The sequence below is a fragment of the Thermobia domestica genome, chromosome 5, assembly GCF_964235325.1.
Source record: "Thermobia domestica chromosome 5, izTheDome1.hap1.1, whole genome shotgun sequence".
Lineage (NCBI taxonomy): Eukaryota > Metazoa > Arthropoda > Insecta > Zygentoma > Lepismatidae > Thermobia > Thermobia domestica.
In genome coordinates, this window is record NC_137458.1 from 122,364,323 (window position 1) to 122,387,904 (window position 23,582).

Here is a 23,582-nt window from a genome sequence, read left to right on the forward strand (position 1 = left end):
GTTCTGAAACAACATGGAGTTGGAAGCTTGAAATTCCCTCTGATGAAATTCTGTGTACGTCACTGAGTGCAGTAGTTAGAATTTTGATGTGGGAAGATGAGTGAACTATGGCCCTAATATGCTGAACGAAAGGAATTGAAATACTAATACTACTACTAATAATAATAATAAGAAGAAGAAGAAGAAGGAGGAGGAGGAGGAGGAGGAGGAAAAATGAAATTGAGTTTTACGTCCCATGATTATGCCGGCTAGGCTAAAGGAGACGGTGATGATGCGAAATGAATGCAATGGCGGAATGAATAAAGTGGGAGGAAATGGGAGAACCCAAGAAAACCCACGAACACGGTGTTTGTCCATCACACTTAGCGCGAGGTGGGATCGAACCAGGGATCCACGCATCATAAGTGAACGTTCTATCACTGAGCCACCATACCATCATATACATGAGTCTTTCAGGGGGTTCTCCTGTTCCTTCCTACTTTCTTCATTCCACCATTATCATTCATCTAATTTATTATCGTATCCCCTAGCTTCGTTGGGGCATTAAACAAAATAAATAAATAAATTCCTAGGTAAATAAAGCTTGAACACTTACGGTACAAGAGTCGAAAGAGTGGACTATCGAAATTCTAGTGCCTCCATATCTATGTATTTTGGTGCGAGGGAAGAAGCTTGTCTACAGTCAATAGAACTCCCGACAGACGACAATATTTTCTAAACAAGCTGTCTGGACTTAATTCACTGGCGGATAAGGTAAATGAGGTTTCTAGTTTATAACAAAATATATGCAAGTGCAGCGTAAATTTCTTCATAGATCAGAAATTGCATTAACTTGCCTATCTACGGAAATTTTCGAGTGCTTGCTATTGATATCTTGGATGGCAACGCTGCACTAAAGGAGGATTTCTGGAAATTCAACTTGGAAGGAGATGGTTAATAAGGGTAGCAATTATATGTTCATATCAAGGAAACCTATGAGATTATAAACATGAAATTTGGTGTTTGCATTTTTCATTTAAAATAATTAAACACGTGTTTAAGCAGGTTTTTTTTTTTTTCTATTTGATCCAGAACGCAAGAGAAAGGGGGGTGGGAGTGGTTCACTAAGATCCTCGGACGAGGTATTCGAATTTCGTGGGAGCCTTTGAGGTCAGACAAATTCTATTTGAAAGAAACAGGAGGAAGAACAAAAACTACTGTCCGAAGTAACCATGTGGGGGCAGTTGTAAGTCCTAAATATTTCTTTAAAATAAAAAAAGAAAAGTAAGAACGAAAGAAATACGCTTCCCAGACCATTCTCTTTATTAACTACATATTTCATTTTCATATATACTATATATCTTGGAACTGCGGTATTATTGTTACTATTATAATCTTTTTCAACTGAGGAATTTACAAAGGCATAATTTATTAGAGGCATTTGTGACTTTTCCATATCAAAAGATTCCTACTGAAATATTTAAAGATAGAAATATAAAAAAAAAGAAAAAAGAAATCCATGGAATTTGGAGTAAAATTTCTGTTAAAATATTTCGAATTGCTTTAATAATATTAACTTTATTACATCAAAGTTTATATGAAGGAGGTTGGGTAAGAATGTAGCAGAACGGACCATGACGGTGAAATGTATATACATATACTAATGTGTGCGTATTTTCTTTTCTTGTTAGAAGAAAAAAAAAAGAGACTTATGTGCGTGCATGAACAGTAACGTAACAAACTCCAGTTTACTAGTGTATTCAACATGCTTCCGCGTATCTGTAGTTATGAGTTTCAGAAGTCACAATCTAACATATATATTATCCACGAATTACTTGATCTCTTTTCGCAAGTATGCGAAGGACATTCTTACGTAGTTTTACGTAAACCATTAAACTTTTAAAACATTTGTGTCCTTTTTTTTAAAAAAAAAAAACTAAAACCAGTGCTTAAAGAAAAATGCAAACAAAGAAAATGCTTCAAATAAATACGTGAAATCTACTATGGAATTGGAAAGCTAAAATATAGGCCTACATACAGAAAACAATCTAGAAGTTGGAAGCGTACATTCTCTTTTTCTTTTCAGATTCCTTTTTCCTTCCAACCTACGGTACAGCCAACATTATTGCGCTGGAGTAAACTATGTAGGCCTACACTAAAATTTGTGAAGTTCGACCTTTGTTAAATTGTCCAATTTCATCATTCTGTAAACTATTATTATTACTATTATTATTATTAGACCCCTATTATTATTATTATTATTATTATTATTATTATTATTATTATTATTATTATTATTATTATTATTATTATTATTATTATTATTATTATTATTATTATTATTATTATTAACAGTAGCATTGGTCCTAACTGCCGTAACTTGACCATTTATGAGCTGGATAGTTTTTGTTGGAATCGCTTGTATACATTTTAGGCAGATTTTACATATATATATATTGGATCGATAATAGTAGTAGTAGTATATGCATAGTGGTAGTAGTACACTACTTGATGATTGGATGATAATACGCAGAAATCAGATCATACCACACAAATTACGTTGGTGGTGCCATGATGGCTCAGTGGGAGAGTGTTCACCTCTGGTGCACGGGGTTCTTGGTTCGATCTCAGCTTGTGCCAAGTGAATTTTGTGGTGGACAAACACGTGTGAGTGGGTTTCCTCGGGGTTCTCTCGTTTCCTCCCACTTTCTTCATTCCACCATTTCATTCATTTCTCATTAAAGTCTCCTTTAGCCTAGCCGGTGTAACCGTGAGACGTAAAACTCAAAGATTTCATTTCATTTTATTTTACAAATTACGTTGGGCCTTCAAATTATGTCAAAATACTTTTTCCCAACTTTGGGTTTACTTTTTCACATAATTGTTAAAGCTGGGTAAGTTCCCTAATCGATAATGTTGAAGGGTATATGTAGACAAAGTTTGGCTTTTCGGTTTAATACTTACTGTTAGATCATTGCCTTACATTGACCCAAAACACTCATTATCTTACTAGGATTAGGATCTATATACGTGTATACTTAATACAAGCTTTCGGTGTATTGTGCAGTTCCACTAGGTGTGTTGGGAAATTTTAGAATTTAAAAATACATTTTATACTATTCGAAACACCTAGAACTTTATACAATACTTTTAAAAAAATGATGCCTTTAATAATCACTGTTGCGACAGGGGCGCGGTAATTTTGGCACCAGTAGTTTTGACACGGTAATTTTGGCACCAAGAAACGAAGCAAACGGAAGTTTTGGCACCATTTATAATTGAAGTACAGAAAATGTGAGAAAATACTCTGAATGTAATAGATATTTAAATTCACATGTTATTAACTAGGACTGTTCCAGCGCGACGAATCAAATCAGTGACGAATGTACAGTCAGCGACAAAATTTCTTTCTCTTCTGTAAAATTTATTTGCCTATAACTTTGGAATTGATGGACTGATTTGAAAAGTTTTCTGTAATTTATGGAAAACTGTATCATCTTTGAGTTGCTGAAGACTGCACTATGTTCACTGCACTGGGTTTGTATTTTACTTTTAAGTGCAAACAGTAACAGCTGATTCGAACCATTGAAATTGAAGTACAGAGAAAAAAAAATAGAAAATACTCTAGATATAATAGATATTTACGTTCACATGTTAATGACTAGAACTGTATCAGCACGAATAATGAAACCAGCGACGAATGTACAAACACCAGTAAAAGGTAATATTGGTAGCTTCATTAGGTATTCAAAGCAAGTCAAAATGGAAATTATTGAACTCTTAACTAAGAAAACTCAAATACACACTTACGCAAGAAAAATTAACAAATCAATAAATTAATTTCAATAACACATGATTTGCAATAATATATGGTTCCCAATAATACCAATTGTACAACATTGCACCTTTTCTTTACATCTTTAATTGTTGTGCACAACATTAAATGAAAAATTCTTGCATGCTCTTTGTTCCAGCATTGTAGGCCAAGCACAAATTTTGAAGTCTTTTCTGCAAACTCATAGATCCGCTGCAATCAGTCTATCAATTCCAAAGTTATAAGCAAAATAAATTTTACAGAAAAGAAAGAAATTTTGTCGCTGACTGCACATTCGTCACTGGTTTGATTCGTCGCGTTGGAGCAGTTCCAGTTAATAACATGAAAATTTAAATATCTATTGCATTCAGAGTATTTTTTCACATTTTCTGTACTTCAGTTATAAATGGTGCCAAAATTTCCGCTTGCTTTGTTTCTTGGTGCCAAAATTACCGGTGGCAAAATTACCGTGTCAAAACTACTGGTGCCAAAATTTCCGGTGCCAAAATTACCGCCTTTCGTTGCGACAGACTACCAGACAACGTCTAGAAAGAAAGGCAACAATAATGACCAATTCTAACTTAGCCTACCCTGTTTTGCAGGCGTTCAGTGAACTATGTCGTCAGTCAAAAAAAGGTTGGGAAGCACTGTCTTAATACATAATGAGCTATGATATGGATTGCAGGGACATCTACAAGTAGAAAATGAATACACTGCCATATAGGGCCTACTATAGAAATTTGAAAAAAAAAAACTAACTAAAGAAGTCAGGGGGAGAGTCAGATGGATAACCTGGGATTGAAACAGGAACCCCATGCACCAGACGTGAACACTTTACCACTGAGCCACAGCGCTGAACTACATATCGTTTGTTATATTTTCACCATCATTGGACCTTTACCTTTAATTTACCTCAGAAAAATCTTTCCCCATTCATTTCTACGAATATGTGTTTACCGAATTATATTACTTCTTTTGAGGACAGAAAGACAGAACAGATTGTTGACAGCCATTTTTTAAATAACTAATTCATAACAATTAAAGAAAGTTTTTATTGTATTTCCTATTCAAGATAGAGTATGCTTTTATAAATTTTCATCGTGCTCTGAAAGACTATAAACGAAGCGATGTTTAAATGAAACAATACCTAAATGTAGTTAAATATGACAACTGGCACTGAATTCTTATCCAACATTGTTCATCAACGTTTATCTTAAAATAATTGGAGCACATCAATAGAAGTGATAACAGCGGAATGTGCATTCAAGTGGGTGGTCTCAACAAAGGACAAAGAAAATTATATTTCTGCTTCTCATATGAATGACTGTGTAAATATTTTTTCTGCCACTACAAAGCAGCTTAAATATTTGAATTATTTACTTCCGGTTAAAATAATAATTGCCATTATCATTCCCCCATGTGGGGCGTTCAAAGCACAAGGGAAACAAGTTAAGTTACAAAAGTTGTGAGGAAAAAAATGACAAAGCTTGTAGGTACGCTTAAGTACATGAAGTTTTTTTCATTATGTTATTGACAATACCTAGCAGGGGCGGATCCAGGATGAACTTCTGGGGGGAGGCGGTGTGTTGTAATACTGCTACTTAGAGCTACTTTTAAGAGCTCCAAACTCTGGGATGGGTTTTATTTATATGTACAATAACAACGCTTCCCCTTCTGGGGAGCGATCGCCCTCCCCCTGCATCCGCCCCGATGCCTAGAGATGAATCTTTTAAGCTCTGAAGGAGTTTCAGTAGTGGTGGATCTTGCCCTGGACCGGGGGCCTAGGCCCCTCAGTTTTTTGAGCAACAAAAATAATTTAAGCTAAATTTACCGTATTATTTATATATTTTTCAAAGTTTATACTCATGAAATACCTATCATAGTCTGGGTTCTGGTTGCCACTTCTCCCGTCTTTAACGTCTAGGTCCGCCTCTGAGCTTCAGATAGAGATCTTGAAGAAGAAATATGTCCAAAATGTCAAAAAAAAAAAAAAAAAAAAAAAAAAAAAAACGACAATTTCCTTGTGCACAGAGTGTACCATTTAGCCTCGTGGCTAGAGTACTCGTTTTCTTTACGCGTGTTTGCATGTTCGATCCACACTGGAAGTACAATCATCGTCAATCTTATCTTTCATGACTTCACTATTACACTAGGACATACAGCGATTACCTCCCAGATGCGTAAAAGTGCCATGGGCAATGACATGACATATTTTGATATTGATAAGAGTTTTCCCACTTCCGTACATGTTTAATAACTGACACTGTTTCTGTGTATTTTTAATAAAGTTTGAGTAGAGGAGGATATGGAATTGCATGCTCAAGGAAATACGAAAAGATGCTTTCCATGCTTTACATGCTTTCCATATATATCAGTACAGTTTAAGACAACTTGTGCAACCAAATATCATCTGACATCTTTTGAAACATCAAAACTACCCGAAACTTTTTTTTTTTTTCAAGCTGCACATACACTTTCTTCTTTTACGTTGCAAGTTGAGATACTTTCTGTCGTAAGCATAGTCACTTGTCCTGGCTTCTAACTTGAGAAAAAAGGACTAATTCGATGACATGAGAATTTTGCTTGTTTAGCAGAGTATTTAATTTGTTATCCCAGTCATCTGCAGTATTATTTATTCTATGGCGTTTTTCATGACAGTTCCACATGCACATTGGGACTGTAGAATTTTCTAGCTACTGGTCAATGAAATATCCATAGAGCTGCTCAAACTTAGGGGATGTCTTCTTGAATAAACAGTCAACCACTGTCGACCATTTCTAACGGAAGAAAAGCTAATGACGCAAACATTCGAACCTGAAGTCTTATACCATCATTGTTTTTGTAGTCTGTAACCAAGACCAAATCCCATATCTTACGCCAAAGACACTGGTTAAAGTGAAAATTGTACCCACTTATGGAAGCTGAAGGGAAAATTGTCCTCAAAGAATTTATTACTGCTTCCTTGAACCTACCATTACAACTTTAGTATTCCAATTCAGGATTTCAACCTTTCATATATATGCTTTCTCTTGTTCGGGAGAAGGCTAAAAACCATTGGAATCACATTAGTTTCCTCTATTGAACTTCCAATATTTGCATAAATTACAAAAAATTGGGAGAAAATGTAGCTCTTAAATGTGCCGTCAATAAAGAAGGTCGTGCTGGCCTGCTAGGCAGTCTACAATACGAAACTATTCAAGGATTCTTATTCGCTGTGCCTGCTACTCGAAACGAAACCTTTAGATTCCGTATCTCCCTCTGTTCTAAAACTAACAAAAATTCACAGAAATAGTGCCAGCTATTGAACCCGTACGGAAATGGGAATTCTTATCTCGCTTTTAAATCACGACATTTCATTGCATCTGGTACTTGTATGCAACTGGGAAGGATTCTGACATGTACCGAAATGGGAATGTACGCAAGTGGGAGGACACCCATTCAGCTTACTAACATACTGGACACATGAGTACCCAACAACGGGAAGAGCATGAAAAGGTTCCAAGTATGTTTCGTGCTTACCTATTACACTGTACAACAGTGGTGGATCTAGCCCGGGGCCGAGGGAGCCTAGGCCCCATAGTTTTTTGGGTGACAAAAATAATTTAAGGTATTATTTATATATTTTTGAAAGTTTATAGTAAACTCATGAAAGTTTATAGTAAACTAGTATACCTATCATAGACTTAGTTCTGGCTACCCCCCGTTTTTTCCTTCCAGATTCGCCACTGCTGTGCAATCCACGAAACGTGAACCTACAACCAGGGGCGGGTCCAGGGGGGGGGCGATCGGGGCAATAGCCCCCCCCCAAAAAGAGGAAACTTTCTTATTTTATATATATAAGTAAAAACCATCCCAAAGTTTGGAGCCCTTAAAAGTAGCAGTATGACAACCCACCTCCCCCCTCCAGAAGTCGGTCTGGATCCGCCCCTGCCTACAACTTAACGTAAATCGAACCCCGGCTCTCCTAGGTCAAAGGTGCGTACGCTACCTATAGTCATAAGGAAGAATGTGCTCAACAAAAATTAGTAGTAATTTCGCAGTACTACTTTAATCTCCTGTGGAAATTATCTGCTTGCTAACGGGTCACTCTGCATGAGAGGCCATGTAATCGCAATTTAATATATATCTTACATTGGAATGGGAGGAAGTTGGTGAACTTCGAAACAGCAATTCTTCCTCCCCCCGGAAGGATACTTTAAAAAATTATTTAATGCGGAAAAGTGAGATATCTTCAATGCATTAAAATATGATGAAAGACAATATAATCAATCTGTCAAAACAATTATTCTGTGTCACCGTAGGTCCATTTCCTAAGCACCACTTCACTACAACTGAAACAAATATAATAAAATTAAATAACATTACCTTCCTTTTCTGCTAAATCATTGTAAACATCGCATGGAATTAACTAGTCCTCGTCTATTGTCAATAAATGAAAAGCGAAGTCAAAGAGCTTGAATATGAATGTGCTAATTAATAAATATAATACATTTAGTTCACAATGTATTGTGTTTAAGGCTTCTTATGTGTCACACATGCGAGAGCGACGAAAACTATTATCTAAGTGAAAATATGCAGACAACAAAAGACGAAATTTTTTTTTTTTCCCTCATCATAGCGTTTATTCTGCGCGTGAAAGTCATAAAGAGACGGGATTCTCATTAATGGATCGTTTGTTAGGAATCCCAGAAATTCTTGTGGTGAAGCTACCGGGAGGAATGCTTGGTATTTCGTTCCAAAGCAACTCAAGTGGAGACTCAAGATGATTTGTTATTTCAGAATAAAAGAACGTAAATGCTTCTGGAATCTTTTGGTCGGGATACATTGGAAACTGGCGCCAGATAAAAGACAAAGTATTTCTAGTTATGACCTTAGGAAAGAGACGTAGTTATCACTAAAATGTTGCTATAACCAACTCCAATATAATGACAAGTTCACAACTGCGAAATTACGTTAGGCCCCTTTCCTTTTTTTTTTTTTTTTAATTTAAGGTGAGTTAAAACATTTTATAAAAAATTCGTCTTTTTGGTCATACTAGTATTTATTTAAAAGTATAAACTTGGAATTATCCTTTTTAATATAATATAAATAATTTTCTTACCATATTATTTTATTATTCAGATGATATAGTTGCCACTCGTCATACACTTACGTGCTAGGTCGAGCAGGATAGCGATTTAAAAGTAACCAATGGTTGTTATTCCATTAAATAACCTGGGGGCACGGTAACTCAGAGGAAGAGAGCTTACCTCTGATGCATCGGGTTCCTGGTTCGATCTTCGACCAAGTAAGTCTGTGGTGCACAACATCGTGTCCGTGAGTTTTCCCAGGGATTCCTGTTCTCTCCCACATTCTCATTCCATTAATTATTTCATCACCATTCATTTTGTCTTAGTAATCCGTCTCCCTTAGCCTAACAGGCATAACGTGGGACGTTAAACTGAAAGATTTTATTTCATTTTTCCGTTAAATAGCCTGATGCGTATCTTTTAAGGCAAGAAATAAGGAACTAAGTCGTAGCCAAGTTAGATTCTTTCTTATTAAAAAAAAAAAGTAAGAATTAACTGCAACAGTTATAGATTTGTTCTAGTTACGTTTGGTAGGTAAACGCTTGAACGTTATAAAAATATACCCAAAGCTCGTTCTTTCCTTAAGGTGAGTATACGCTGGACTGCAAAAATATTTAGACGGGTGTACGCCCCATTACCTCCCTGCTAATTATTTATATACTGATTTTAACGGGACATTCTCCTTTAAGAATTATTTAACACCTACCTTTATTTAAAGCCACCAGTCGCACCAGGAATGGATGAAAAAATGCTGAGCAACTACATTTCATGCTGCTACACTGACAGGTTTTATTTTTTAAAATTCTACTGTATTTTATTTATTTATTTATTTATTGTCTGTATATTCATGCAGCGACGCAAATACGCTAGTTGTCGTCCGGAGCAGGAACTCGCCTTAGCACCCCCTAACCAACCAAACCAAAACGCTCCCCCAAATATTTGCCCAATTTTGCGCCCTCCCAATCCGGTGCCCAGGGCACAAGCCCCCTTTGCCCCCTAGTTACGTCACTGTATTCATGGTGTATGTCGGGGGTGTATGCTTCTCTTGTCTTTAGAATGAACTGAAATTTTAATTAATTTTACAGATATTAAAATTAATTTTAAACCTATTTTCCAAAATAGTCACATTATTTGTTATTCAACAATTAGCTCATTCAATATCACGTTGTAACCATTAAACAGCCTATTTTCCAAAATTGTAATTCTTTTTTTTTTTTTTTTTTTTTAAGCAATTATCTCATTTAGTAATATTTTGTAAGCATTAAATAGTCTAGTTTCCACAATTGTCAAATATTTGTTGACATTAAATTATAACAAATAATTTTTAGAAAGCAGTGAAAATGGTCGTACCTAAGACTAAGACACTTAACCCCGACTCACTAGCGTGTACCCAACGTTTTGATTTACTAATCAATGTGTCGCCATGGCACGGTAGATCCGCACCTTAATTGTTATAAAACACTGGTCAAATCACTTTATGCGTTCCGAGATTCAAACAATTTTACTCTCTCCATCTCGTACTTACGTAACCTTGTTGATATGTCTATACTCGCTACATTCAAGGGCGCCCATCTTTCAAGCTCCTGAGGAGAAACAAAGGTTAATCATGTGTCCTCAGATGTACAGGTTTTTTCTTATATATGTTCTGATACAATAATTCTCCCAGAAATGTTCAAAACTCTTACTACAACCCCAAATGGATATCATATACATTCATGTGGTTTATTCATGCAGTTGTATTCAAGTAGATGTTCAGAAATGTAATTTACCCAGACAGACTTAACCAGTGATGATTTTAGGAGCGGTCCCGAGATGCCCTCCCGGAGCTACAAAAGTCCTCTGGACCCATATTTCTGTTCATGTTCAATGTGGAGTACCTGTATTTACACAATGCTATTTTTCACTCCCAATACATGGGATAGCCGGCGGGGGGAGGGGAATCTCCTGAAACCACCACTGAACCGAACCGAAGTTTCATGAGAGAGAGAGAGGTGATACGCAGAAAATCCGCCAATTCATCCTTTCATTAAAAAAAAAAAAAAGAAAAAGAAAAAGAAATTCAGTTTATATTTCATATTACAGCTTATATATTTGTCTTTCAACAAAGAAGAGCAAGGACAAATGCCTCCACAAAATAATGACCGGGTTCGGTGCTACTGCATTCAATAACATTACATCTTGTTGTTTTCTATTTACGTATGTATTCAGTGTATTATGTAAGGAATAATTCTGAACTTCTTTTCAAAGGATCAAATAGACTTGTTAATGGATGTATCGACTAACGGTAGCTCATCTCTGTTATATGGTTGATTGGATTGGATTTTAACGTTCACTTCAGCACCGAGGCTACTGAGACGCAGACCAACAGTGTAACGTGATCCAAACCAGGAGAGCACCCACGCGGGGTGTCCACTGGGTCCGGACCCTTCCCCCCAACTTCCTAACTAAACACACATGTGTACACTTTCTTCATAAAACTATACGTTTAGCAGAGAAATGATTGATGTAGCAAAAGATTTGATCTTACGCTTCATCTGTAGTCTTTCTCGTCTTCCCCAAACCATGGACCCCTCCAAACAAAAATGTGTGGGTTCACGCCTGATCCAAACCACTAAAGATATGGTACCACCAGGAACTCCACGGGTCAAAGCGAATACGCTAACCATATACATCGCAAGCCTACAGTCTATAGTCACTGGGGAGTCCTAAGTGTTAACAGGAAACAAAATTGGAACAAATATGTTCTGATTCATGACATTAAAACCCTCAGATAAGGAGTTAGAAAAGTTTAAGCAGTTTTCCTTTAACATCCCCATAATTATGTGGTATTAGAATCAACATATCTATATTACGAAAGTGTAAAATAAAATACCGTATATATCATAATGTTCTTAACTGGGCGATGTATACCCAAATTTCCATCACACGTCTATGTCAGGTCCAATGGATGTTACTATAGGCTATCCCAAAGGAATTCCCTTCTCCCCTGAGTCCGAGATATAAATCTGTTGATTAATAATACAGTAATATAGTTATGAAAAACGGGAAACTACTTACGGAGTCTCTTGCCCTCCCCCTCCCTCCCTCCCCGAAAGCAAAACCTGAAATAATTTCCAGATATATATGCCATCAGAATACCTGGACTTCACTAGAAAGAAACGCTTGAAACGAAAAGCAAACAATATGTATTTTCATCAATTAAAGATGGTCAGCGAACGCGCCTTTGGCGTGGGAGACCCGGGTTTGATTCTTGGCAGGAGCCCATGTGGTTCGGATTCCACTTTAATTATAAGGTCCACGTCTCATATAGTTTTGCTGCTGAAAGGGACGCTAAACTGAAATCAACTCAACTCATCAATTAAAAAAAAAAAAGAAAAGAAAAATCTAATTCCAATTTGACATCGCTAGAGATAATGGATGCACAATGACTAGTGGCGTTGGCACCGATTTCTGAACAACTTTACGGGCGTTCGAGGACGGGAGTTTCGTTGTCAAATATCCAAGCAAAAAAAAAAAAAAAAAAAAATCCTAAGTGACCCACGCAAACTTTAGGGGGGAGCCTTGGTCCCCTCTCGGAATAGGAGCCCATGACAAAGACTTTCGTAGAATTTTGGCTAGAACGACTTCGTTACTGCAATTCGGAAAGCACAGCACCTACGCTACTATTAATATGGAACGCGCAGCACGCACAATAGTATTACCTTATGATCAACTTTTTATTGCAATTCGGAACGCACAGAATCTTCAGCACTATTAATCTATCAGTTTGTCATCAATTATTCTCTCTTCCTACAACGTAACTCGTCATTAACTGTATGCGCATACGAAAACCTCTTTCAAATGCTATGAACTTTTATAAAAACTAAAACAAAAGTAAATTATAATAATAAAATAAAAGAATGCGTATCTAAAGGAGAAAACAGGCTTCTCTCATTATGGAATTTGGTTGCACTCACTCAACCCAAAGTTATGTTACGAAGGAAGGTTAAAAGAAATAAAGGAAAAAGAAGACGGCCATCTTAGCATGTAAATAATTAACAGATGTCCCTCGTCGTGACATTCTTGTCGTTCCGAAAACCAGTTCAAATCACTGAATCAGAACAGAGAGAGAGGGAGGGAGGGGGAGAGAGAAAGAGGTAGTTCGAATATTTTAACTTGGAAATTATAGTGCAGATGGTATACTTTTTGTTGCTAAAAAGAATTCATACCGTAGGGGAAAGCTATACTTTCATTTTGTTGTTCTAGCTCCAATATTTATAAGCTTGTCTTCTCTTTCTCTCTCTCATCTACAAGGGCACACAAAATGTTTCTTTTGTTTTATTTGAAATAATAGTAATTCACAAGAAGATAGGTTCGATTAGGTTTGTTTTAAACCATAGCTCACACGATTCTACTCCCAGAGGGAAATCATTCTTACTTGTTAGCTATCCTCATATCAACAAATCCTGTATGTAGGAAAAGAATCTTAGGCACGTGTTCACGATTGCGAACCTTTATCTGTACAAATTTACTCCTGGTTTCTTCCTCTTTTGGATCCAACTTTACACCCACTTTTTTAAAAACTTTTCTTGGGTATTTATCTCCTATGATGTTACAGTATTCAATGATTCCGACCTAACTTTAATCTACTAATTCTATAAAAATTAATATTTATTTTTGAGATCTGAATATATCTCAAACCAGAAGCGTCCTTTCAGATTTTGCCCAATGGGGGGGAGGGAGGAAGGAAGATTGTCCAGTAACAAAAGAGCTTCACATTCTTTATTAGTCTATTAATATACAATTTCTGCTATGTTTGTCAAACTCAGGAGGGGCAATTGCCCTCCCTAAATAATGACCCTGACTCAAGCTCAAAACATATTTCCGTACGATTATCACATAAATAGCTTTTTTTTATTATTATTATTATTATTTTTTAAAGCCAGAAACAAAACATGCTTCTACCACAAACCATTCTAGTAAATGTACGACAAATAGTCGCAAAAGACAGTCATTTTATCTTCGTCAGTTTACTATGTTTAACCAAAGCAATATGGAAGATATTAAAATGATAAATGATTGTTAATATGGGTACTCCTTTAATATCAATTAATTTCTTTTAATAACAGCATTCCACTTGTACTTTGCTGTAAGTTAACATTGATAGACTGAAAGCAAATTTGCCAGTATTTTGACGTATTTTTACGAAAAACTTATTTTTGCTATTTACAATTATTAGAGTGTCGCAACAAATATATTTTTTTCATTCGGAAGGTTGCAACTTGAACTAATATCATCACTTAAAAAAAAAAAAAAAAAAAAAAAAACACTTTAAAATAAATTTTCATCGTGCACTACAGAATATTTCATAGGAAGGAAAAAGAAATGCGAAACAACTAGCCTGCATTTATGTAAATAAACATACCACGATTTTAATATTTAACCAAAAAAAGGAAAATAAAGTTCAATTTTGGATAAGTTATTTATGCTTCAATGAAGTTCTAGATACCCAGTAACCAAGTTAGCCAAGACCTACAAGTTTTAAGATATATCGCTCGATTCAAGAGAAGACTCTTACAAAAAAAAAAAAAAAAAAGTCAAGATGGGTGAATAAAAGATTTATACCAAAGGCACGATTGCGAAAGGTGAGGCGGCGGTGGTAGCTCAACGGTAGAAAGCTCACTTCTGGTGCGTGTGGTCCCTGATACTGAACTTGTGGACAAACATTGTATGCGTGGGTTTTCTTGGAGTTCTCCCGTTTCCTTCTACTTTCTTCATCCTTCCGTTTTGTTCATTATCATCAACACTGTTCTCCGGTTAGCGTATGCGCCTTTGGCGTGGGAGACCCGGGTTCGATTTCCAGCGGGAGCTCATGTGGTTCGGATTCCACGTTAATCAGTAGGTCCATGTCTCACATAGCCTCGCTGCTGAAAGGGACACTAAACTAAAATCAACTCAACTCAACTGTCTGTCTCTCTCTAGCTCGGTGCATAATCGTGAGACAAACTAAAAAGAATTACAAAGCGAAGAGTAGAGGTATATTGTTCATGTATTTGCCAATAATTCCTTATAATTTTACAAAACATCTTAAGGTACGCTATTTACATAACCTGTACAATCCACAGTTTGATTTTCTTTTTATTTCTATTCTGAAAAATTTTGCTGAAACAACAATGACTCACTGACAAATGTACAGCAATTACAGTGTTGTTTAACTACAATAGGGAGCAATATGAATAATGCGATTAACATAACCTTTAATATTACCTACCAATAAGAGTAACAATCAATCCATTATTATACCTCGCGTTACACTCGATTGTACTCTACAATAATGGAAGAATATTTTGGCGTATCATTGTAATTTTACGGGAACATCTTATACAGCAATTTTACGTCGGTATCATGAGCGGAAAAAAAGTCAGGACTCGCTTCTACATACGAGTATTATACCTACATATGCAGGAATTGTTTTCCAACTGGGAATCAATCCCGGGAATATAAATCAGCGAAGATAATCGCTCAAAGTACTAAAATCCTTGAGATCTCCTAGAGATTGAAGTGATGTAGCAATGGCAACATTGATGCTTATGGGATAAACTTACGTAGTCAAATCCCAATTACGTCGGTACAGAATAAAATCTAGAAATTATTGAAGGAATAACGACCGAACTGTTTACCAAGACTGTAAGTAAAGGCTGTCCTATCGTTCAACTAAATTCAGTGAGAGTATTACTTCCAATGCCACTATTTTTTTCACTGAACAATCACTACTTCTCTGTAATGCATGTAAATGCACTCCGAGTGCAAACAGACAAAAACAGCTTCTTCTATCTTTCCATATATACTTCTTATTAACCAATACTCACAATAATTCAGTCAAATTCGATTGACTTATTTGGTACTTTGAGAAAGGAAATCAGGAAGAACTTGGTTCGTGAACTTTTTCTTTTTAAAAAAAAATCTCACTTACATTGGAAATATGTAGTCCGACTCAGAAAATTGTCTTAATTCTTCTTCATACTTATATTTCGAAAAGCAACTATTCCTTATTTTAGCTTCTGCATCATGTTCATATTCTCGCTCTTGTTAGCACAATGTTCTACATTAGAGCTCTCTTGTGGTTATATGGTTAGCGAAACACCTAACCTTTGGTGCGGGAAACCCGGGTTTGATTCTCGGTGGAGCACATGTGATTCGGATACCACGTTCAGCTGAAGGTCCATATCTCGTATAGCCTTGGTGCTGAACGGGAAAGTAAACTCTAATCCAACTAAACAATACAATATGTTTCCTATTTTTCTTTCCTTCTGATGATAGAGCTATTTTCAGTCAGCATCATAGATGGTCCAATTCCGAAGGAGTATATATAGCACTAAAGTTATAATCAGGCACCAAAAACTTAATATACGCCTGGATGCTACAGAAACCGTTCTAAGAAGAAAATTATTACCAAGAAAGAAGAGACGCTAGAATCGGGATTAACGTTGTGAAGTAACGGACATACCTACCTGGGAATTAAAGAAGATGAACTGTGCAGTGGATATAAATATATGTTACTAAATGTGAACTAGTGATTTAAAAAAAAAATCATAAAATAATTCTTTCGGTTCAACTGTGTGCATATATCGATATAAATTGTTTTTGTTTAATTGATCAAGTGTTGTGTTAAAATAAAAGTGTTTATTAAACCACATGGAGTTATCACCTTCCCTAACAGAATTTCGGTTGATATGGTAAGTACCAGAATAATTTGTTCGTTTCTTGCAGGCTTGGTAGATTCCATGTTCTTCAATATCAGATGTTTGAAACTAGTAAGGTAATCACACACCTATTCTTTGATAAACTAAGGTGGTAGATAATTCATGCGTGACCGAAAGGGGCTACAGGACTTTAAATAAGGAACTCACACTTACAGGAATGGCATTATAGAAATTATATAAAGATTTTTTTTTTTTTTTTTATCTTGGCTCTACCGACCTTTACCTAAATTTCATTAATTCCTATTATTTTATTTGGCATATCATTAAATTTTCTTTAAATTTGGGTGATACAACATTCCTATAGGTAAAGGGGTAGTAAGGGAGAGATCTACATATGATTTCAATACGGAGGTTTCTCTTTTCTTCCCCTGCACTCCACAAATAGTATCAAAAAACCTCACACAGGAGCAGAAAGACTTCAGGAAGCACGTGTGCAGTGACACAATGGAACGCCTAGAAGCAGAACGAGACGTGGATGTTTCAGTATGATCCTGAAACGAAAAGGCAATCCATGCACTGGAAACCGCGCGAATGAAAAATGTATGCATGAGCAATGGCCAAGTGCGCCGATCCTGGGAGGGAGGGCGCACCCAAAGCTCATGTATTTTTATGAATATGTATTTTTTGTTATAGGTATTGTTGTATGTATTTTTTATGAATGGGCCCCGCCAAAGTTACAGAGAAATCGGCGCCGTTGTCAATGGCCTTCTTTTGATTGAATAGATACCATCAGGTCAAACAGTGGATACGCAGTATTATCCGCAGGTTTTGGTAAAGCTGCGGGAACGCGTGAGAAAGAAAAAATCCCTCTTGTGGAAGAACAATTAATGGATTGTGCATTACAACAATGCTACTTCGCACACTGCTTTGATCGTTAAGCAGTTTCTGGCAGCTGAGAAGACTCTAGTGTTGCAACAACCACCTTATTCGCCGGACTTGTCACCGTGTGATTTCTTTCCTTTTCCGAAAGTGAAATCTACCCTTAATGGAACTAATTTTTAGACTGTGGAAGACATAAAGCAGAAAATAGCAGCAGTACTCAAGACGGTGACACAAAGATTTTCACAACTGCTTCCAACAATGGAAACTTCGTATACACACGTGTATAGAGTGGGGAGGGAAGTATGTTGTAGGAGATCACCTTTAATTTGAAAGTTTCTGACAATAAATCGTACTATTGGCACGTACCTTTATTTTTTAACCAAACCTCGTATATGTAACTCACATCCAGAATACTACGAGGGCCAGATAACGACTGCAAAGTAGGAGATCAGACAAAAATTGGCGCAATGTGCATAAAATCCTAATCAGGAAGTTTGAAGGAAAGAGATCTTTGGCGAAACCAAGAAGAGGTCATGAAAAAATGAAAATGAAATCTTTGAGTTTTATGTCCCACGGTTATGCCGGTTAGACTAAAGGAGACGGTGATGATAAGTGAATGACATGGTGGAATGAAGAAAATGGGAGGAAACGGGAGAACCCCGAGAAAACCCACGCACACGGTGTTTGTCCACCACAAAGTTCACTTGGCGGGGGCTGAGATCGAACCCGGGACCCCAAGCACCAGAGATGAACGCTCTACTACTGAGTCACCGCGGCCCCAAGAGATCATGAAATATTATATCAAAATCTCCCGACAGCTGCTTTAACCCAAAGGAGAGCTTTAGCTCACTTCTATAAGAAATAAATGTCTATCTTTGGCAGCTAGATACCATTCATGTGGGAAAGCAGAATTTCAACTTAGCTCATATGAGAATTTATGAACTAATATGATTTCGTTCCTTCGTTACCGTATATAGGCACCATAAGCACTGGCATGCTTGCACGGAGCTATTCCTTTATAGTACATGTTCACGGAACACCCTTATAATATTTACTAAACATCATTTGGCAACTGGAAACCTACATGAATTAAAAGCTACCCAACCGAAATAACGGAAGCATACACGCTCATTACACAACCGATAGCCATATTTCTTCGTAAGTGATAAAACTAAGATAAATTGAATCAATAACTACCAGGAGCGTAGCGTACATGGAAGCTGTGTTACAGCTGCTTCTAGTGAGTGAGTAGATAGAAGAATGCATTAAGAATAACAATACGGTTTGGAAGTAAAAATAACAGCTTTCCCTAAGCAGAAAACCACGCTACGCCCCTGAAACTACAATCCACTATCTTTGAACTGTCTTCTAATCGTCGGTGCACTCATGGGAGGAGCGGGTCCAAAGAGTCTGGAATCCCAAACCTGGTAACTTTTCTGTTTTGTCTCAACCAGGGGTGCACACACAGGAGGCCACCCGATCTAGATCTTCTTGAATCTTTGGACCCCCCAACAACGATTTCTGGGTGAGCACCTGCATCTTGTCGATCCTCTCAAGAAGTTTATCTCTGGTTATGGCCCACTATAATTATGAAAGTAGTGCGAGTTTTTCTTTTAGTTTTCAGTACAATAGCATGACACGGAGTACGAGTAAATCAAGGTGAGTGTTCTCGCATCGCAATTGGAAAATCCGTGTTCGAATCTCGTGACCAGCAACCCTGGGGAAGGTTATCCCAAAGTTTATCCCTCAGTTACTCTTGGAGGTTAATATTGGCGCCAAAAGCACATAAACTTTGGGGGGGACAACTACCGTGGTGACTGGGAATACCCCCCAGAAAGTGGGGGTCCGAGGACCTTCCCCTAAAAATTAAAAAAGAAACAATAGTCTTCGTACATTGCATTTAAAAGCATTTTTGACTTAAGAAGCAAACAAAAACTTAAATTTTTTTTGTGTTTTATTTTTACTTTTGATACTCTAGTTTTTTTTTTTTTTTTTTTTTTTTTTTTTTTTTTTTTTTTGCAAAATGTCGTACTAAAACACGCATACACACACACGCTTTACAGTTTGTTTACTCAAACATTAAAATACAACCTCGTTTCACGATTTTAGTTAAACTTAGAAACAAGGTTTTAGATCTACAAGCTTAACAATGTATAGTTTAAAAATTAGTTGAAAATTATGTTTCATTTTAATTAAACAAAACTCGCTTTGCTGTTCGCTATTTAAACAAAAACAGTTTGTAAATTTACAGTTAACTCCACCTTCACCTTCATAGGGCCAAACTCTTGACTACCTTTTTTCCTAATTTGAAACAAACTTTGGTACTACTTTTTTCATATGCACTTTGTCTACCATTGTTTTGGTAGCAAACTGCTACGTGGTTGAGGCTCCTTTGGATCATATTTAACGTAAAATACTTGAAATATTGGGGGGGGGGGGGGGGAATCATTTTACAAATATTGGAGGGGACACGTCTCCGGTGGGATTGACGCCCGTGGAGATTACTGAGATAGTACCTTTAAAAACTGGCTTTGGCTGAATTCCTACCAATATTTATCTTTTGTTTCAATTGATTTGTGGTCTTATGAAGACGTTAGTAATGAGACTATTTTGTACCCGTCATGATAAGGTCAAGTGTAAAACTTTCATATCTGTATCTGCAATTTTGCTTAATAAATAAATAAATATTGTCATAAAAGAATGAAATATTCATTAATACAGTTTTGGGATATGAAATTAATAAAATGTATTTCCAAACAGGGGCATCGTTGAGGGTGCAGTAATCCATATGTGTTTGATACACATCTTGATAGTGAAAAATGGAGTGGCGTACATAAGGGGATTTCTGAATTTAAACCCCCTTTTACTAAGATACGGGAAAATAAACATTTATCAAATTAATATACAAAAAATCTGTATTTACCTGCAATACAACAAACGCGTGTCGTGTCCTGAAACAATATGGACTATTTTGATGAAATTCTTTCGCCTGGTAGAACTGAAGAGAAAACTTCAGTCAGGATTGCCGGGTAAGAGATTTTAATCCCATTGAGAATTTACTACAACAAACATTTTTTTTAAGGTAGTATAAAATTTGTAACTTTTGTAATGCCTTGAACCATCGTCCCTTGATTGGTGTTCATTATTTCCATTTAAGATTTTTATTTATTTATTTATTTATTTTATTTTATTTATTTTTATTTTTATTTTTTTTTTTTTTTTTTTTTTTTTTGTAAACCATCACTGGACAGCTGCATTGGATTCAATTCAGAAACCATACTTCCAGCATTAAAAACAAATTATGTCTGCAATTCTATATGTATCCTTATCAGTGTACTTACCACAAAATTACTAAATTAAAAATCTAATAAATCCGTCAATGCCGATAACATTTTTTTTCTTTCTTCATAGTAGCTATTTGCTGTCCAAATTATTTGTATCGTATATCAACATGTTACTTTAAGATTATTGTAAATTTATAATTAGTAATTTAAGCCCATAAATTGTTTAGTCTATGTAAACATTTTAATTCAGTGAATCTGAAGCAAAGAAAAATAATATGGTTTTAAATGAAGGCAATATCCCAGCATTCGACTATCTGAAACTTAGTTTATGTCCCGAATCCAAGAGTATAAAGTTTCAAAAATGAACACAGGCTGTCTGGTTTAATTTTTATAAATGCAGTAAAAATAAATGTTAACGAAATAACAAATAAAGTATTGAACAAAAGTAAACGACCAAAATCGGCATTAGTTTTAATGGTGTTTTTGGTCGTTTATTTTTGTCCCGTACGTTACAGTAACTTCAACATCAAATTAATTATCCTGTCATTGATCCAAAATATATTTTTAATTTACACTAGCTAAACCTGCACTATTTACATAGCGCACAGTTCTAATATGATGTGAATCTCCTTCCCACTTCTCACTATATCTGTGCAAGTCCCTTTACGGACACAAGTAAAGGACAGGAAATCTCTCAAAGGGAGTGAATTGCTATAGACAAACATATAAATGTAGTATTTTAATATCTACATGGAATGTCGGGGTGAATTTGTGGCAAACTTGGATAATATATGATACCAAATGCAATTTTTTTTCTTAAATCCATATCCGAGCTCGCCTCATTACGGACCACAAGCCTTCGAAGTTGCCAGCTTGCAATAGGTTTTGTCATTCAGGCTAGAGCAAAGCGCCTGAAATGTCCCTCAACCCGCTATACGTAGCTTCTGTACTGGTTGCCTTTCACAAGGGTGTCAACTTGAACGTCCTAGTGGCAATATTAAACTAATAGGGCCAAAACGACGTTTAAAATGTGGAATAGAAAAATAAAGACAATTTTATTTTGAAAATTTGAATGAGATCTGGCAAATCTACACAAAATTTGGAACTGGCCAGAGAAAATGACACGTTCCTAGCACTCGTGCATTTTCGAGATCTCAATGTTGAAATGATTAGCCACAAACATATAAACTAGCATTTTAACATATAGGCCTAGACTACCTGAACCTGCCAGCGCATCATTCACATATGAACATGAATCTTCTTGTCATACTTCACAAAATCGGTACATGTCTCTTTACACATACAAATGAAAGATGTCTTCATAAAAATCGGCAAGGGGTACCATAAAGGGGAGATTTTTTCGATTATTTTTTCAATATCTCCCACCAGTTGTAAGATCGAGCATACTTCCGCTTGGAATTTCTAAATCATGTATGATCAATATTTTCTTTCTTCTTGCAGGCAGTATGTAATAAGCAAATAAATTACATATACAATTAATTATGAAGTCAGTGATATATGGTGTTCATTGGGCAAAACACTCAAAACAATGAAGATTCATCTTAGCCTGGAGAAACGGTTATCCTTCATTTTTCATTATCATTTGGCTATGAAACAAACTCCTGTTCAGTGGTAGAGCGTTCACCTCTGGTGCTTGGGGTTCCGGGTTCAATCCGAGCCCCCGCCAAGTGAACTTTGTGGTGGACAAACACCGTGTGCGTGGGTTTTCTCGGGATTCTCTCGTTTCCTCCCACTTTCTTCATTCCGCCATTTCATTCATTACTCATCATCACCGTCTCCTTTAGCCTAACCGGCATAACCGTGGGACGTAAAACTCAAAGATTTCATTTCATTTTACAACTCCTGCGTACAACTACGTTGTATTGGAATGTATAATTCCTAGGATATGATTTTTTTTTTAATTTGAACACTTACAGTGCATCCCTTAAAAGTGCAATAAAAAAAATATCGACCATGTTTTTTCCTTTCTTTAATATTCAATTAGAACTGGACAATATACACAAAGTTTGGAATAGACCAACGAAAACGGCACGTTTCTAGCACTTGCGGTTTTCGAGATCTCATTGTCGAAAGGATTGAAGACAAACATATAAACCCAGAATTTCAATATGTAGATAATCTTACCACCAACTGTTTACATTGTTGTGTTTATGAGCCACTTGACCCCCCCCCCCAAAAAAAAAAAAAGAGAGAGAGAGAGCAGCATTAAATAAAAACTAAGACTCTTCGTATTAGGAATCGAATCCAGGACTTTCACATCGTGATCATATGGATTTCAGTATAAAACTATTAAAACGAAAATTTAAAAAGTTGTCAAAAAAGTATGGCATATTTTTTTCAAACCCTCATTTTGATTTATAGACTATTGAAAATCGGAACTGTAATTAATTTCAAAATATATCTTAAACAATATCGCATTCACAAAATGAATAAAAGTGTAAAAATTCAATCCTAAATAGCTACATTAAGATATGAAACGCGCTGGCCTAAACAAATATGCACCTAATAACGCAACAACAATAGCAGCTTTTTCTTCTTTTATCGTTAACATCATCAGCCGAACCAAATTCCAAAGTCTGAATAAATTCGCTTCGCTTAAAAGCCTACATGAAATACCTGCGCATCGCTCAGCTATGTGCTTGTTGGCCCTCCCCTCTCCCTCCCCATCACAAATTCACGTTGGAATGTGGTATGCCTATCTCCTATACAACAGCGAAACAAGCCAACAGAGGATTCACTCAACACAACAGCCACAATCTTTTTTACAGACAACAATAAAACTTTTTCTATTTGATAAAAGTTTAAGCAATATACTCTTTAGAAAAAATATATCTCAACATATTTCGTCAAT

At 36.2% G+C, this 23,582-nt stretch overlaps 1 protein-coding gene across 1 annotated transcript in view; it reads right to left on the reverse strand.

Moving 5' to 3' along the window:
* The window catches only part of ex (FERM domain containing expanded), a 65,332-nt gene that overhangs the window by 41,253 nt on the left and 497 nt on the right, over positions 1-23,582 (reverse strand). The gene's annotated exons all lie outside the window — the stretch shown is intronic.